Source organism: Podarcis bocagei (assembly GCF_964188305.1).
Source record: "Podarcis bocagei genome assembly, chromosome: 6".
Taxonomy (NCBI): domain Eukaryota; kingdom Metazoa; phylum Chordata; class Lepidosauria; order Squamata; family Lacertidae; genus Podarcis; species Podarcis bocagei.
This window is the reverse complement of record NC_138130.1, coordinates 20,177,184-20,194,515: the sequence shown is the minus strand read 5'-3', so window position 1 is coordinate 20,194,515 and position 17,332 is coordinate 20,177,184. Positions and strand designations below refer to the sequence as shown.

General features: G+C 44.0%; 1 long non-coding RNA gene across 2 annotated transcripts in view; it reads right to left on the bottom strand.

Annotated features, from left to right (window-relative positions):
- Positions 1 to 1,059: 1,059 nt before the first annotated feature.
- Positions 1,060 to 17,332, bottom strand: part of LOC308589459 — a 42,479-nt gene continuing 26,206 nt past the window's right edge. The window contains exons 3-4 of one of the 2 annotated variants that reach the window (XR_014009277.1): positions 7,727 to 7,803; positions 5,751 to 5,940 (exon numbers count right to left, since the gene is read on the bottom strand). This is a non-coding gene — a long non-coding RNA (uncharacterized lncRNA). Of the gene's footprint in view, positions 1,148 to 5,750; positions 5,941 to 7,726; positions 7,804 to 17,332 lie in introns of those variants that run through there. The other variant, XR_014009278.1, reaches the window with a different exon arrangement.

Here is a 17,332-nt window from a genome sequence, read left to right as displayed (position 1 = left end):
TCTCTTCTCATGAGGTGTCCAAAGTATTGGAGCCTTAGCTTCAGGATCTGTCCTTCCAGTGAGCACTTAGGGCTGATATCCTTCAGAATAGATAGGTTTGATCTTCTTGCAGTCCATAGGACTTTCAAGAGTCTCCTCCAGCACCATAATTCAAAAGTATCAATTCTTCGGTGATCAGCCTTCTTTATGGTCCAGCTCCCACTTCCATACATCACTACTGGGAAAACCATAGCTTTAACTATACGGACCTTTGTTGGCAAGGTGTTGTCTCTGCTTTTTAAGATGCTGTCTAGGTTTGTCATTGCTTTTCTCCCAAGAAGCAGGCATCTTTTAATTTCATGTCTGCTGTCACCATCTGCAGTGATCATGGAGCCTAGGAAAGTAAAATCTCTCACTGCCTCCATTTCTCCCCCTTCTATTTGCCAGGAGGTGATGGGACCAGTAATACAAATGATCAGAAATTACAACCAAAGTCTCTAAATCGTCTTCACTGGTCTCGGCAGAATAATTCAAAAGTTTGATATATACATAATCTGTCACCAAATATTGCTGGAACAGAGTTCATCAATGACTACAGAATCATATGAGCACTGATCCAGAGTATATTTTCTACAACGTTTATATTTGCTTACATGTAAGATTGGCTTGTTAAGAAATTGAACTGCACCCTTCTCGTATTAATTCTTACAAGTCTGGCGGGTGAAGAATTGATCAAGATTGGCTGCTGAAGCATTGAATGAAACAGATAGTTATCCAGAAACTCTGTCCAGGCGATATTTGGTGACAGATTATGTATATATCAAACTTTTGAATTATTCTACAGCAACTGGTGAAGATTTAGAGACTTTGGTTGTAATTTCTGATCATTTGTATTAGTCTATAAATATTGTTTAGTGTCATTGTTATTGGCCATCGTGTTGTGTTATATTGTTCAGCTTACAATAAAATGTAGCACCCTTAAAACTCACCATATATCCACATTGTAAACTCTCAACATGGCAATGAGAAAGTTAATGCTACCATTCGTGCAAAAGCTTACCAAAATAGGAAAATTTTCATTCTCCTCTGGAAAAAAAGTGTTGGGTTTAGGTGGGTCTTTCCTGTAGGGAGTTTAGTAGACGTTGGACCACTTCCATGGGACTTCATTCTGCACCAGAGATTAAATTTTGAGTATAAGATGATTCAATTTACTTATTCGTTCATTTAACAAAATGTATATACAACTTACTCAACGAAAAAAACAAAAAAGCGGTTTCCAAAGAACAATCTAAAAGATTTTTTTTAAAATGCCAATAAAATCAAACACGTGAACATAATTGTTTGTATCAAAAATATAAATAAAATCAGCAGATGAACTCAAACCTCATGTTAAACTTGTTAAGCAAGTAAAATTAGAGAACAAGAAGAGACAGCTTTCAAAGAGGATTGGAAACCATTTGTAGATTATCTAAGAAATCATTGTAATAATGTTAAAATGGTAGCAGGTTTGGAGTAAGCTCAGCAGTAAAAAAAAAAAAAAGCAATGTGAAAAAAATTGGAGGTAAGAATAATTAGAATATGCAGAATATGCAGCAGAAATAAACAATTTGAGGAAACCATGGAAGGGTGGAAGGGAAGTTGACTAAAAGAAAGTATTTGATGAATTGATTGAAATAGATTGAATTTTCGTTTCTCCTTTCTCCTTTTTCTTTTTTCTTTCTTTTTCTTTTTAAAATTAGATGGTATTTTGAAAAATCTATAAATAAAACTTTTTTAAAACAAGAAAAAGAGATCTGAAATCTTATGTGATGAAGTTGCTAAGAGTATACATCAAATCTGGGACACCCCTGGCTGAAACGTCATCTTGGCCCCAAACTCAACAAACAGATTTAGGCAAGCTGCTGTTTCCCCTGTGTAAGTCCCCCACCTCCAATTTAATGATGTGCAGCAGAATGGGGACCAGGTAGGATGGAGCTGCCATGCTAGTTTAGGGACTGGTGGGTCACTGTTGCTTTCCAGGATGGTCAAATTGGTGAGGAGGTCGGCATGGTGGAAATGCACCTGCAGGAGTGACAAATGAGCTCTGGCAGTGTCCTTCCTGCCACCATGAACCTCCTGGTAAGTGACAGCAACACACCTGCCAGAAAGTAGCCCTGCCTTATCCAGCAAGCTACTTATGAATACAATCCTGCTCCTAGCAGGGATGGAGGGGAAATCCATCCTGAATGGATTTCTACACAGCTTACTATGTTGACTTTTGTCTGCTTGTTTGTTAAATTTACACACTGCCTCAAGGATCTCAAGGTGGTCACATGGTTCTCCTCCCTGTTTCATCCTTGGTGACTGGGCCAAGGTCATCCAGTGAGCTTTGTGGCTGAGTGGGGATGGTGGCGCTAGGGACACGGGTGGTGCTGTGAGTTAAACCACTGAGCCTAGGACTTGCCGATCAGAAAGTCGGCGGTTTGAATCCCTGCGACGGAGTGAGCTCCCGTTGCTCAGTCCCTGCTCCTGCCAACCTAGCAGTTCGAAAGCATGTCAAAGTGCAAGTAGATAAATACCGTATTTTTTGCTCTATAAGACTCACTTTTTCCCTCCTAAAAAGTAAGGGGAAATGTGTGGGCGTTTTATGGAGCGAATGGAGGCTGCACAGCTATCCCAGAAGCCAGAACAGCAAGACGGATTGCTGCTTTCACTGCACAGCGATCCCTCTTGCTGTTCTGGCTTCTGAGATTCTGAATTTTCCCCCCCTTGTTTTCCTCCTCCAAAAACTAGGTGCGTCTTGTGGTCTGGTGCGTCTTATAGAGCAAAAAATACGGTAGGTACCGCTCTGGCGGGAAGGTAAGCGACGTTTCTGTGTGCTGCTCTGGTTCGCCAGAAGTGGCTTAGTCATGCTGCCCACATGACATGGAAGCTGTCTGCGGACAAACGCCAGCTCCCTTGGCCAATAAAGCGAGATGAGCGCCGCAACCCCAGAGTCAGCCATGACTGGACCTAATGGTCAGGGGTCCCTTTACCTTTACCTCTTCTTGCATTGGCCACCCAAGTTATATCCAAGCCTCTAATGCGTTGTGAAACTTAAACAAGAACAACACACAAAATAATTCTATACAAGTTAAATGCAAAATTGCATGCAAAAAAAAAGGTATACCATGCATATAATAAATATAACAGAGTCAATCCCATTCGGTATTGTAATGGGAATTGGGGTTGCTTGTGCGTAAACTGCAAACTGCTCCAAGCTAGTTGTATAGCTAAACCTTTCCCTGGTTTGACAGCCCTTACAACGCGACTGTCTTAGTCACTAGCAGAATCCGTGAGTGGGCGTCTCCTAAACTTCCTCCAACATAGAAATTCTTTGACGCCAAGTCTCCTCCTAGATTCTCTGCGCGGAAGCCTTCTGCGCAGAGTGGGCGTGCCAAGCGGAGGTCCTGTGCTCTCTCCGCTGATTTCACTGGAAGAGTCTCGGAACCTCCCCTCCGCAGTACTCTCAGCCTCCCCTTTCTCCCTGGTGTCCCCTGGATTTCCTTCCCCAGCGGAAGCTCTCTCTCTCTCCTTGCTAGTTCCCTCCCCTGCATCATTGGAGTGTCTTACCTCTCCTCTTGCCTCTGATGGCAGTTCCCTGACAGGTATTATATTTCTGTAAGCATAATTTCATGCATTAGTAACTGAGAGCTTTTTATAGTTATATGAAATGTTGCATGCATCTGTTCTTGTGCTGGTTCCTTTAGGAACCCTTCTGTGTATTTCAGGATTATAATGCATATAATATGTAACAATTATTCATATTTTTAGCAGAACCAGTAAAAAAACAAGTCAATTCTAATTAAGATCAAGGAGGAAAACAACAACTAGAAAACATCCATGGGGATAAGTTCAACATGGAGATTATTATTTTTCTTTCTTTTCTTTTTTTTAAAAAAGCCCCACCCCTAGTTCCTAGTAAGTGTAACATTGTCAGTCACCATGACTACTTGTGACCTTTTGTTCTGGAACGTGTTGCCATTGTTTTTATTTCTATATTTAACGAATAGGAGTAACAATGAATGTGATCACTGTAAGCCAGAGGTTTCCAACCTTTCTGAGTTCATGGCTCCCTTGACCAACTCTATTCTTTCTGCGACTCCCCTGTGGGGCTCAGGAGCCCAGTTATGTCACCCCTTGCCTACAGAGCTGCCAGACTCTTACCCTTTTTTGAACACCTTCCTTGTGGAGCGTTCCCTCAGCCTCCTCTTCTCTCCTCTGGGCAGGTGCTGCCACCCCTGGTCTTTCATCTGCCCTGCCTTGCCCCACAAGGGCCTGGGACTTGTCTGTCCATTCCCAACAACAAGGGCTGGTAGACCAGCTGGCTGGGCTCCCTCACCTGCTTGCTTGCTTACTTACTCCAAGGCCGCTTCAGCTTCTGGAAACCAGCAACATCTGACCAGCCCCTGAGACACCATTCACCTGTGGAGCTTGTAGCCAGAGCTGCTGCAACAAACAGCTGTGCAAGCCTTTGGGAGGCAGAGACGCAAGAGTAGGGTTACCAGATGTCCCTGGTTCCCAGGGACAGTCCCCGGATTTGCTAATCTGTCCCCGGACAAATTCTGTCCCCAGATTTGCAAATCTGTCCCCGGGAAACATGACAGCGGCAGCCTCAGCAGTCCAGAGCCAGCTTGGTAGCGCAGTTGGCTCTGGTTGGCTTCAGGAACTGTTCACTGCTGAAGGGGAACCGGGGATGTCCTGCGGTACAGATCTCCTGCCCCCTTCCCCCATGTTTTGACAAATTGGGGGAGGCTCAGGAGTTGTGGGAGGATGGCTGTTGCCCAGGAGGGGCGCAAGGTGCGCAGTTTCTCTGCCAGGCAAGGTGCAAAGCCCTTCTTTCGCACCCTGTGAAACATAAACGCACAGAGTTATTTTAAAAACTGGACAACGACAGCCCGTCCGCAACTCCTGAGCCTCCCCCGATCAGTCAAAACAAAGGAAAGGAGGCAGGAGATTGGGGGAGGCTCAAGAGTCATGGGCGGGTGGCACGCTGTTGCCAGGTTTTTTAAAAACTCTGCGCATTTATGTTTCACAGGGTGCGAAAAAAGGGCTTTGCACCTTTATACAATATGCATGTGTGCTTGGGCCCAGGGTCTTTTGCCTCACCATCCCCACTACTGACTCTCTGTTGCTACTCAGCTTTAATAATAATAATTTATTTATTTATTTATACCGCACCCATCTGGCTGAGTTTCCCCAGCCACTCAGGGCGGCTTCCAATCAAGTGTTAGAAACAATACAGCATTAAATATTAAAAACTTCCCTAAAATAAAAATCTGGTAACCATACGCAAGAAGGCATCAGAGGAGGGTGGGGAAAAAAGAGGGACAGAGACCAGTGTTGCCAACGGCACTCCTGACCATCATTCAAGACACCCTGTGTGCCACGGCACACTGGTAGAAAACTGCTATAAGCAGCTGCACAAATTTGCAGAACTTTTAGGAGAAACTGGCTTTGCTACTCAGGAGGATTAAAGAAAACAATCTTCCTTTCTTTTTTTTAAAAAACAGCACCAACCTGCAGTGCTTAGAGCTCGCAATTCCCCCTCCTCTCTTCCCAATGTGTGCGAGTGAGAGCAAGAGCTTTCACAAACTGGTTCTACAGTCCTTGGCATTTAAATCAACTGCCAAGTAGCGCTCACAGTGGATTCTTTGCAAATAACTTACAGTTAACCACATAAGATGCACCGGGATTAAGCTAAACCTTCTTTTGATACCTAATGTGTTATGCTTTCCAGAGCAATTTGGTGGCAGAGACAAACTGTTAAAAAGTGCAGGAAATTCAAATGCATCCCAAGCGAGCATGGGAAATAGAAAATTCCTATTTGTGCCGCCTCCAGTTCTTTGCCATGTTTCTTCATCCAAGCCAAAAACTGCGTTGCTCAATATTCCACAGTGGCCAGTGAAAGGATGAATGGAATTTAGTGCTCTTTTGTATGCTCTGTGAGGAAAGAGAAAAGGGCACAGTAAAGCTTTTATTGACCCAACTCCAAATCCAGTGTGTCTAACTAGGAAATTGTTCATTCAGTTGGAAGCCAAAAAAGCATCGATGCTTTAGTGAGGCTGAGACAGCAAAATCAATTCAGAAAACAACGGCTGTGTTGAGTATGTTTTTTAGGGAGGGGAGTCTCAGGCTAGCACAGTCTGTGGTCATGAACAGGACAACACACTTTCGCTATGCTAAACTTTATGAAATTAGGATCAATGAGAAACTGCAAGTACGGCAATTGCTGTTGTTTCTAAATCATAAAACCAGCTGTGAAATAATCTCATAGGAGCCAACTCCTAGGGGCTGAGGTCCCTTTGCCCCCCGATAAAATGTTTGAGGGGGCTGATTCCCCCAAAGTTGATGGACTTTCTCATTCAGATGGTGTGTGCTGTGTCTTGTGATTGATTATGTGGGGCAGGGCTTACCTAAGTGCCCAATATTTTATTCAGGTTGACACCCCCGGATACTGTAACTCCTAAAGTAAAATCCCCACTCTTTCAGGTCTCTTGGTGGACTTAACAGTCCTCTCAGAAGGCTGCTGAATGCTCACTATTTGCTTATCATGGTGTTTCATGGTCTTTCTTGGGCATTGGTCTTCAGCCCTTGCCTCCTGCTTGGCAAATCATTTTTCCTGGGTCACCTTAGTCGGCATAACTTTACACCAGATGGTCACTGGAATAAGGTAGTTCTGAAGTGTGAAGGGAAGGGACCATAGCTCAGAGGCAGAAGAACACTTTTGTTTCATGTGCCAGAGGCTGCAGATTTAGTCCCTGGCATCTCCAGGCTGAGGAATGCAATGAAAAGACCCTCTGCTTGAGTTCATGGAGAACCATTGCAACATTGGGCTACACCAGCCTTCCACCAATCTGGTGTCCTTCGGAGGTTTTAGAGTACAACTCCCATCAGCCCTGATCATCGGCCACACTGGTTGTGGCTGATGAGAGACGCAGTCAAAAACATCTGGAGGGAACAAGGTTAGGGAAAGGCTGACCTGGACAGACAAAGTGTCTGAACTGGGAAAAGGCAGATTCCTGATTGATTGCACATTCCTTGCTTCCCTGCCTCCTAGCAGCTTTACAGTCCCAGATTTACAGAAGCCACCCCAGTTTCTGATTTGATCCCGGAATGTCCCGCTTTTCCTTAGAATGTCCTTATTTTCATTGGAGAAATGTTGGAAGGTATGGAATAGGACATCCCTAGGGCTTTTCCCCCCTAGCCAGAACTCGTTGGAACTCAGTTCTGGCACCTCTCAGGTGGGCACCATTGGTATTCTAAGAGAATGAGGGAGGCGTTCATGGTGAATTCCAGAACCTCTTTTTCTAGAAAAATAGCACTGGATGTCCCTCTTTTCATCGGAGAAATGTTGGAAGGTATGCTACGCTGCTGAATGTATTTGTCCAAATCCAACAGCAAACAAAGCTCATCGAAATCTGATAAACTGCTGAACTATTGTACAGTCCTCCTGGCCCATTCTGCACCTTGCAGATTGGAACAAAGTTATCCCTTGATCCGACATAAAGCGTGTTTAGATGTTTGAGAAAAAATATGCTTAGAAATACATACTTCTTGAGAAAATATGTTCAAGAATACACATTTAAATATTTTGTTAAAAAAACAACCACACAGATGAATGCAGAAACCAGACCAAACATATTAAAGAATGAACATATGTGGAAATGAAATAGACCTATTTTTCTAGAAAAAGAAGTGCTGGAACTCACCATTGTTGAATGCCTACCTTGTCCTCTTATAATGGCAATGGCACCCACCTGAGAGGTGCCCTGAGTTCTGGTATGTTCCGGTTGACAAAAAGCCCTGAAAAGACCAGAAACAGACCAGAAGTGTATGCATGTAGACTCATTCCACACATAGAAACCAAAAGGGCTTTAAAATTTTTCTTTAACTGGGTGACAGCCTGAGAAATTATCAAGAAATTACCAAGAGGCTCTAACAGTGGAGGGAGGCAGTCAGAAAGAAAGAAAGACAGAAGCAGTAAGAGGGGGCACAGAGACATTTTTATTAAATGTAGTGCTAGGGAACTCATTCTGTTAGTAACAGGATTTACACTGGAGCAGTGGATCTTCTTCCCCTCTCCCATGCCCCCACCCTTTCTGTTCCAGGTCCCCACCCCAAACCCTCCAGAATAGACTTGGCTATGGTGTGTGGTTTGGGCGAGTTTCATTGTGCAAAAATAAATCCATGCTAATTGGATACTGCCCAGAGAGTAACCTGCTGGCCCACAAGTTGCAAAGCACAAGGAAATGTGTTTGGAAGAAGTATGCGGTCTCATTTTGTTTGTGTGTGTGTAAGAGAGAGGATGGCGAAAGAGAGAGAGTGTGTGACTGGGTGTGAGAGAAACCGGGTCCTACCCTTGACACATTCAACATCCTGGAGCCAGCCATGATTTCAGTAATATGTTTAAATAAATCCAAAGGGATAGACTTTCAGCTCCAATTAGAATAAGCAAGATTTCATTTACTTTTGCCTTTCTACTTCCTCTGAACTTCAGCAAAACTCATTTGGTTCTAGCCAAAATATGCTTGTCTCCTTGCCCGGTGTTTTTAATCCAAGGCTTGTTCCGTACGGTCTTTGAGACTCTGAAACGGCATCTCTAAACCAAGTTCCGTTATGCTCTTGCCCAGTTTCTTGAGGCTATGCTTTGCTTTATGCACTCTCTGTTGAGAGCAATTGAACCAAAACGGGATGCTCATGCTGCGGTCATAACTTCAGAGATCCAGCTACAATGGGGTGAGGGAATCATCTGGAGAATGTGCTCTTTCCTATCTTGAGGAGGGGGATGCAGAAATGAACGTTTCCAGCCAGATCTCTGAACTGAGGAACATGCCTGCGTTGTTGCCACATGCTCTCTTCCTTTGCTTTGAAATGACTTCTTAAATTCTCAGAGCCATTACGCATTTGGATTTGGAGCATGGATAGAATGTTGCCAAACAGAGGAGCATCTGAAATTGCTGCTCATCCGTCTAGTATAGTATTATGTACATTGATCAGCTTTGGCCACCTCATGAGAAGAGAAGACTCCCTGGAAAAGACCCTGATGTTGGGAAAGATGGAGGGCACAAGGAGAAGGGGATGACAGAGGACAAGATGGTTGGATAGTGTTCGTGAAGCTACCAGCATGAGTTTGACTAAACTGCGGGAGGCAGTGGAAGACAAGAATGCCTGGCGTGCTCTGGTCCATGGGGTCACGAAGAGTCGGACACGACTAAACGACTAAACAACAACAACAACAACATTGATCAGCAGAGGTCCTCCAGGGTTTCAGGGAGAAGTCTCCGTGCATGGTGATGCCAGGAGATGAACCTCAGAACTTCTGTGGGCAAGGCAGATGCTTTACCACTGAGCAACACCCAAACAGACATTCATAATAGTCCTCATGAGCGAGCCATTCATACAGTCATGAGAAAGTGACATCACAAAGCAAGGAGACTTCAAATGACTTGAAAATCAAACTTCAGATCTTCTTTAAGCTGAAGTCATGTCTTCATTCTAGCCTTGTGAAACAGACCACATTTGTTTCTACAGTGGTGCCCCGCAAGACGAATGCCTCGCAAGATGGAAAACTCGCTAGACGAAAGAGTTCTCCGTTTTGGAGGTGCTTCGCAAAACGAATCTCCTATGGGCTTGCTTCGCAAGATGAAAATGTCTTGCAAGTTCCTGCGGGGTTTTTCCCTTCCCCCCTTTTTTCTAAGCCGCTAAGCCGCTTATCACCTGATCCGATAAGCCGATAAGCCACTAATAGCGCTAATAGCGCTAATCCGCTAATCCGTCAATGGGCTTGCTTCGCAAGACGAAAAAACCGCTAGATGAAGAGAATCACAGAATGGATTCTTTTCGTCTTGCGAGGCACCACTGTATTTTCTCCTATGATAACAGATACCCATGTTTGCTATTTCTGACACACAGAAGACCTTATACACATGGGTTGAGAATTTCAACACAAGAAGGAACTCATGAGTCCCCTGGCCTCAGTATCTTGTCCTTGCAATTCTCACCCGACCATACCTCCCCAATACCCAATAACATACTGTCAGGGAACTGCCATCGGAGCCAGAGGGAGAGGGAGGGCTCCAGAGGGATTCCGGAGAGCGTCCCAGGAGGGAGAGAAGCAGCACATCTTCTGCGGAAGGAAATTAGCGTAACACCAGTGGAGAAGGGGGGCAGATGGGGGAATCGGCGAGGTGGCTCCAAGACTCTTCGCCGGGAACCAGTGCAGAGAGCACGGGTCCTCCGATGCCCACACCCTCCCTGCGCAGAAGGCTTCCGCGCAGGGAAGCTAGGCGGAGACTAAGCGTCAAAGAGCTTCTTTGCTGGAAGAAGTTCAAGAAATGCCCACTGACGGATTCTGCCAGTGATTGAGACAGTCACGGGCGCGTGGCTGTCCAGACAGAAAGGGTTCATTCAGGCAACCAGCCAAGGGTGCCGTTGATTTACACACAAGCAACCCCTAGAACCATTACACATACCATGCAACTATACTGTTTTAAGTGGGGCACCACAGATTTACAGAAGCTGCTCTGACTTCTGATCCCAATCCCGGATGTCCATGTGGGCTCCTGTGCTTTGGCCGTATCAGAGTGCAGGACCAAAAGATGTGCATTCACCCCACGCTGTGTCAGGACAAAAAATGTAAGTAAAATTTAGCTTCCCCTCGCAAGCCGTCACTTCTTCCTCCTTCCACCGCGGCTTTTCAGCTGATGTACTTCTTGGAAGTGGCACCAGCTTCTGGAAGTACAGCAGTGGTGGAGGCCACAGAAACTGTGGTGGAGGTGGCAGCTGTGGTGGTGGGCAGGTGAAGGTGCAAGGGGGAGCGAAGGAAGGAGCTGGGGTGTGAAGGGGTACAGCCTCCATTGAGGTCTTGTCCTGACTTCCTTCACTCCAGTGTTGGAGGTTGTCTTGGAATGAACTTCAATCTCCAGGAATCTCCTGAGGACAATCCTAGAGATGTGACAAAGCACCACTGCTGTCTCACACAAGTGAGACAGCATGGGTTCAACGTATAAAAGCAATTGTTATGAGTTGAGGGGGGAGGAAGAAAGTAGGCTGCATGTGAGATCCTACAAATATAAGCTAGGCTGTTTTCCTGTGTTGAGGTGATTGACTGGGCGATGAGCCATTAGGACAACAAAGGAAAAGGAGCTCTGTGTGAGATGGAAAATGAAGTTGTAATTAGTTATAAGGATGAAGCCAGAGTTTAGAGTTGAAAGTTGCCATAAGATGGGGTAATAATAATAATAATAATAATTCGGTTAGAAGAAAAGCTGTATGCTGGACAGTTAGAGAGGGAGCAATGTTTGATTTCAGTTTGAATCCAATGCTGCAGCTATGGGAGAAACAATACCCTTTAGGGTTGCTAATGCTGTGAGTCTATCCTCTGTGGGCTCAGGTTGAAAATATGTATAAATAAACCCAATTGTCATAAATAAACCACAGTCTGTGCTTTGCCTCACTCCAGAAGGAAACATTAACCCTGGATAAGCGCCTGAAACTCCTGGAATCTCACACCGCTGGTCCGCGATTGGGGTGGTGGGCAAAAATATTGAGCTCTCACAAAAGATCATCAGCCAATTGAAATGCAACCTTTAGCCTTCATTTACAAATGCAAACAAACTGGCTAGCATAACTTGCAAGCAGTCTTCTTAACAGTCTTGCTGGTGTTAAACTGCTGGCATAAAGTAGGAACCCCGTTGAACTGAGTATACAGCCTCTGACTCCCTCTATTTTTCTTATTTCTTATTTCTTAATTTAATTTCTATACCACCCTATCCCCGTAGGTCTCAGGGCAGCTCACATAAAATATCAAATACATAAAATCAAAACAACAACAACCCAATACCTCCCCAAAAGAGAGCCAGCATTTTAAAAAGGGTACAGGATGTAAATCGAGTCAGGCAAAGGCCTGGTTAAAAAGGAACGTTGCCTGGTGCCTAAAGGTGTATAATGATGGTGCCAGGCAAACTTCCTTGGGGAGAGCATTCCACAGATGGGGAGTCACTGCGGAGAAGGCCCGTTCTCGTGCTGCCACTCTCTAGACCTGTCAAGGAGGCGGCACACGAAGAAGGGCCTCAGAAGATGAACTCAGGGTCCAGGTAGGTTCATATGGTAATCTGCCACGTAACCAGACTTGAAAGCCTATTCATTTTGCACAGCAAGGAGGGCCCATCATATAACCTGGGATTCTAGAGGCCCTACAGCTCACCTGTGCTCCTCTTCCAGTACACCACTGATGATAAGGCTTGTCTTTTTGGAATCATGATGGGTGGACTCCCCTTGATGGAAGTGGAAACTGACTGCATTCCAAGCTTGTTGAAATAGTTTGGGTATTTGCCATTTTTTCTTCCAGAGAAATACTCTTTCTTAGAAATGGGGAATGTGCCTTCCTTCTATGACAGGTGTCACTTCCCCAACCAAAATGATTTGTCTTTGAGAAAAGGAATTTTGGGAAGGGTAGCTATCACTGAGAGGAATGTTCATCACTAGAATTCCTCTCCCCCCACAGCCATTCTTACATAGTTTTAGAAGGGCTTTCATCCTTCTTTAAAAACCCTTTACATTCAATAAACTGTCTAACGTTCTTCCTTCCCTTATTTTTACTTCTGATTCATTCACTTTTTGGGGAGGGGTTGGGCAATGTGGAATGTGGCCCTTTCCCGCAAGGACATCTGGCCCTCAGCACGAATAACGTTCCTCATCCCTGGGCAAGATGATGATCTCATATACTACACTAAATATATCTCGGGGGGAAATCGAACATCCATTTATATCTTTAGGATTTAGAATGGAAATCTATTTTTTTTAAATGCATTTTTATTGAAGTTATGCACAAAAAACAGACATATATGAAAATACAGAGAAAAAATTACAAAGAAAAAAGAAAAAAAGAAAGAAAGAAAAACCACACGTCTGAAAAAAGAAAAACACACAATCTGAACTTCCCTCCATCCTTTTGAATGGAAATCTAAGTAAACACCTGGGACCATTGTGGAACAGTAACAGGACCATTTGACCACCTTCTGACTCTTCCAAGAGTTAGCCTGCGAAGATAATCTATACAGATGGACAGATTGCCAAGATCAGGAGCCACCAAATTAATATTTCTATTTTTTCCATTAATAATGTTGGGCTCCATCTCAGATAAGCACTAGCAATCCTTTTTTAATCAACTTTTTTGAGCACCATCTTGGAGACGCATCAACTGCACTCGATCATAAGGTCAAGTTCATCGGATTAAAAGAACAGCTGAGGTTTTGAACCTCAGTGTTTTACACTATTTACATAAAGTGCCATAATTTCTGCAGAATATTAAACGCTTTGAAAAAACAACAACAGCAGCTTTTGCTAAGAAAAAAACAAACCCTTCATTGATTCATTGCAGAACAATGGCAGCTTCGTTTAGACCAAAGAACAGTTTGGAATGCATGAATTCAGCTGAATGTTATCTTTTAGACAGTTTGGTGTAATTATTTAATGAACGGAAATGGAGCATTGTGGTACTGAAGGATTTGAATGCGAGTTGAGGGGTGCTGTGGCTAGCTCATGGTGCAGCTCCATTTCAGAGCCGTTCACATTTTCAAATAATGAAATGGTGAGTTTTCATGGTTTGCCGTTCTTTACCTCTTTCAGCTTCATGTCGCAATTCAACCAAAGAAAGCCGTCTTTTGCCAGATAGCAGGGACATTGGTTGCTGAGGCAACAGGTTGATTGGAGTGGGTAATGGGGGTGGCGGAGAGAGTAGGCCTTTAAAATAAAGATGGCTCATTTCCAACTTTTTCCCCTTCTGGCAAGAAAACAGTGCTGTGGACTCCTGAAATCAATAAACCTGTTGTTTGCTGTAGAGATTTCCCTTGGATTTTCAGCATTAAGCTGGGGAAAACAAGACATTTCTGTTATAACATTTTAAAGAATTTGAAAGAAATGGATAGTGCATTGAGATTCAATTTAAAATAATTGATAGGAAAACAAGAAGAAATGCTGAAGGTCTCAGAAATCACCATCTTACTTAAGATACTGTTACTGGGCTTTGTGACTTGCAGATAGCTTGGGCCATGCATACGTTAGGGAAGATCTGACAGACCCTCCAAGTGTCCCTGTTTTCCAGGGACAGTCCCAGATTTACAGAAGCCGTCCCAGCTTCTGATTTGATCCCGGAATGTCCTGCTTTTCCTTAGGATGTCCATATTTTCATCAGAGAAGTGTTGGAAGGTATGGAGTTATGTGACCCTGAGCCAAGGAGGTAACTATACAACTTTTAGAAGACATCTGAAGGCAGCACTGTATAGGGATTTATATATATATATATATATATATATATATATATATATATATATATATATATGCAGGTTTTGGTGTCTTCGGGTATCTTCCCGTGTAAGAGTTGGGGTGTCTAGGCGACGTTTCGACGAGGTCTGTTCTAGTAACAAGAAGCCGAAAGCACCAGCCTGAAGATGACGAGTGAGACCTCGTCGAAACGTCGCCTAGACACCCCAACTCTTACACGGGAAGATACCCGAAGACACCAAAACCTGCATTCCTGTACCCGTGAAAATCTACGAAAGCAAATATATATATATATATATATATATATATATATATATATATATATATATATATATATATATAAGTTTAATGTTTTATTATGTTTTTATATGTGTTGGAAGCTGCCCAGAGTGGCCAGGGCAAACAATGGGCAGGGTATAAACAATAAAAATATTATTATTATGGAATAGAACATCCCTACTTTCATCAGAGAAATGTTGGGAGGGTATGGATCTGCAGAGTTAGTGAGCCACCAATCTGAATGTACGCCAGCGATCATGCATGCAGGAGACTCCCTGTCCTTTGCAGTGCTAGGCAAGCAGCATAAGCAAGAAGTTTACCAGGATCTTGGTGGGCTTCCATAACCTAGGTTAGAAGGTCGCATGAAGCCTGGCAATTGCACAGGCTTACGTTAGAGGCAGAGGTTACGTTTGGATCTATTGATAAGGTAGATTTTCCCATTTATTTTGATTTATCTTGAATGAGCCACATGCTAGTATATGTGGTATGATCACTCACACATCCCTAGCTCAAATGGGATAAACAAACCAGTAGCTTGGGTTGATAGTGATGCCCAAACTGGAGACCATGGTTTGTTGAACCCTAACAACATGATCATGATTCAGCCTGAATCTATGGTTTGTCATTGGCTTGATGCTCATGTCTTGTTAAAGGTAAAGGGACCCCTGACTGTTACGTCCAGTTGTGGACAACTCTGGGGTTGCGGCGCTCATCTCGCTTTAATGGCCGAGGGAGCCGGCGTACAGCTTCCAAGTCATGTGGCCAACATGACTAAGCTGCTTCTGGTGAACCAGAGCAGCGCACGGAAATGCCGTTTACCTTCCTGCCAGAGTGGTACCTATTTATCTACTTGCACTTTGAGGTGCTTTCAAACTGCTAGGTTGGCAGGAACTGGGACTGAGCAACAGGAGCTCACCCCATCGCGGGGATTCGAACTGCCGACCTTCTGATCGGCAAGCCCTAGTCTCTGTGGTTTAACACACAACGCCACCCGTGTCCTTCATGTCTTGTTAGAAGCCAACAAACCACAACCTGTGGTTTTGTTGTAATGGAAAGCCAAAGCTTCTTGGTCTGTTTATCCTGCTCACACTGTGGGAGAAGTGAAATAGAAGAAATCATGAATATATGCATTTTTAATACGTATGTTACCCTAATGCATGCATTTTCCAAGTAGTGGAAAACAGGGCAGGGCTCTGCTACACACCTGAGCATCCACTGGCTTGCATAGTGCTGTCCTCACACCTCTTCTTCTCTGTTCTGGTATATAAGTGTACCTGGAGATGCAAGTGATGGAACCTGGGACCTTCTGAATAATAATAATAATTTATTTGTAGTCCGCTCATCTGACTAGGTTGCTTAAGCTACTCTGGGCAGCTTCCAGCATATACAAAAACATGGTCCTTCCCTACCTTATGATACAGAATTTTGTTGTTGTTGTTTAGTTGTTTAGTCGTGTCCAACTCTTTGTTACCCCATGGACCTGAGCACGCCAGGCACTCCTGTCTTCCACTGCCTCCCGCAGTTTGGTCAGACTCATGTTTGTAGCTTCGAGAACACTGTCCAACCATCTCGTCCTCTGTCGTCCCCTTCTCCTTGTGCCCTCCATCTTTCCCAACATCAGGGTCTTTTCCAGGGAGTCTTCTCTTCTCATGAGGTGGCCAAAGTATTGGAGCCTCAGCTTCAGGATCTGTCCTTCCAGTGAGCACTCAGTTCTGATTTCCTTAAGAATGGATAAGTTTGATCTTCTTGCAGTCCGTGGGACTCTCAAGAGTCTCCTCCAGCCCCATAATTCAAAAGCATCAATTCTTTGGCGATCAGCCTTCTTTATGGTCCAGCTCTCACTTCCATACATCACTACCGGGAAAACCATGGCTTTAACTATTCAGACCTTTGTTGGCAAGGTGATGTCTCTACTTTTTAAGATGCTGTCTAGGTTTGCCATCCCCTTTCTCCCAAGGAGCAGGCGTCTTTTAATTTCGTGGCTGCTGTCAGAATAAAACAGAATTTTACAGGTGCATATATTATCAATCCAGTTTGATTTTTGTAATGATTTTCCCCAGTGATAACATTCTTGCCCTAACCGTTTGTATTCTTCCCAGAACTTCACCATTGCCTTCTAACGTTTCTTCCAGCATACAAAACACAACATATGCCGGCATGGGTGTTCAGCAGAGGAGGGCACGCTAGTTGGTGTTACCCCAACATTGTCGGAATTGGTCCCTTATTCTCAACTCACTACACAATAAATGGATTACGCATTTAAAAGGACTGTATGCAATCAAGAAGAAATTTTAATTAATCACCAATAGAACTGGCTCTGTGGAAATAATATGGCCTGACAGTTTAAGGTTTGATCAGCACATCACGGAGATTAAGAACACTTTTTGACTTGAACAGTCAGAGTCCCAGAGAGTCAGTTCAGCCTGAAATACTTTTGAAAAGCTAGTGTGCACAGATCACACAATGTCATTGTCTCTCCTAATGCTGCCATTCCACTGGGAGCCAATGCGGGGCTCTTTTAACTTCCGAGAAAACCTCCCAATATCATGCTGTCCTGGTCAACACTGAAGCAACAGAGATTACAAGACATCAAACTACAATCTTTTTATCCCATGCTCTGTGTGTATAAAACAAGGAGTCAGCTTCCCTTTGAAGTACTAATTGACTGTCTGTATCAATCAGTGCCTAATCCCTTTCCTGCATACATTTAGATCTCCACAGTAACTGAGACTGGTTTTCCTCTGTTACACACAGGAAGGCACCAAGGGTG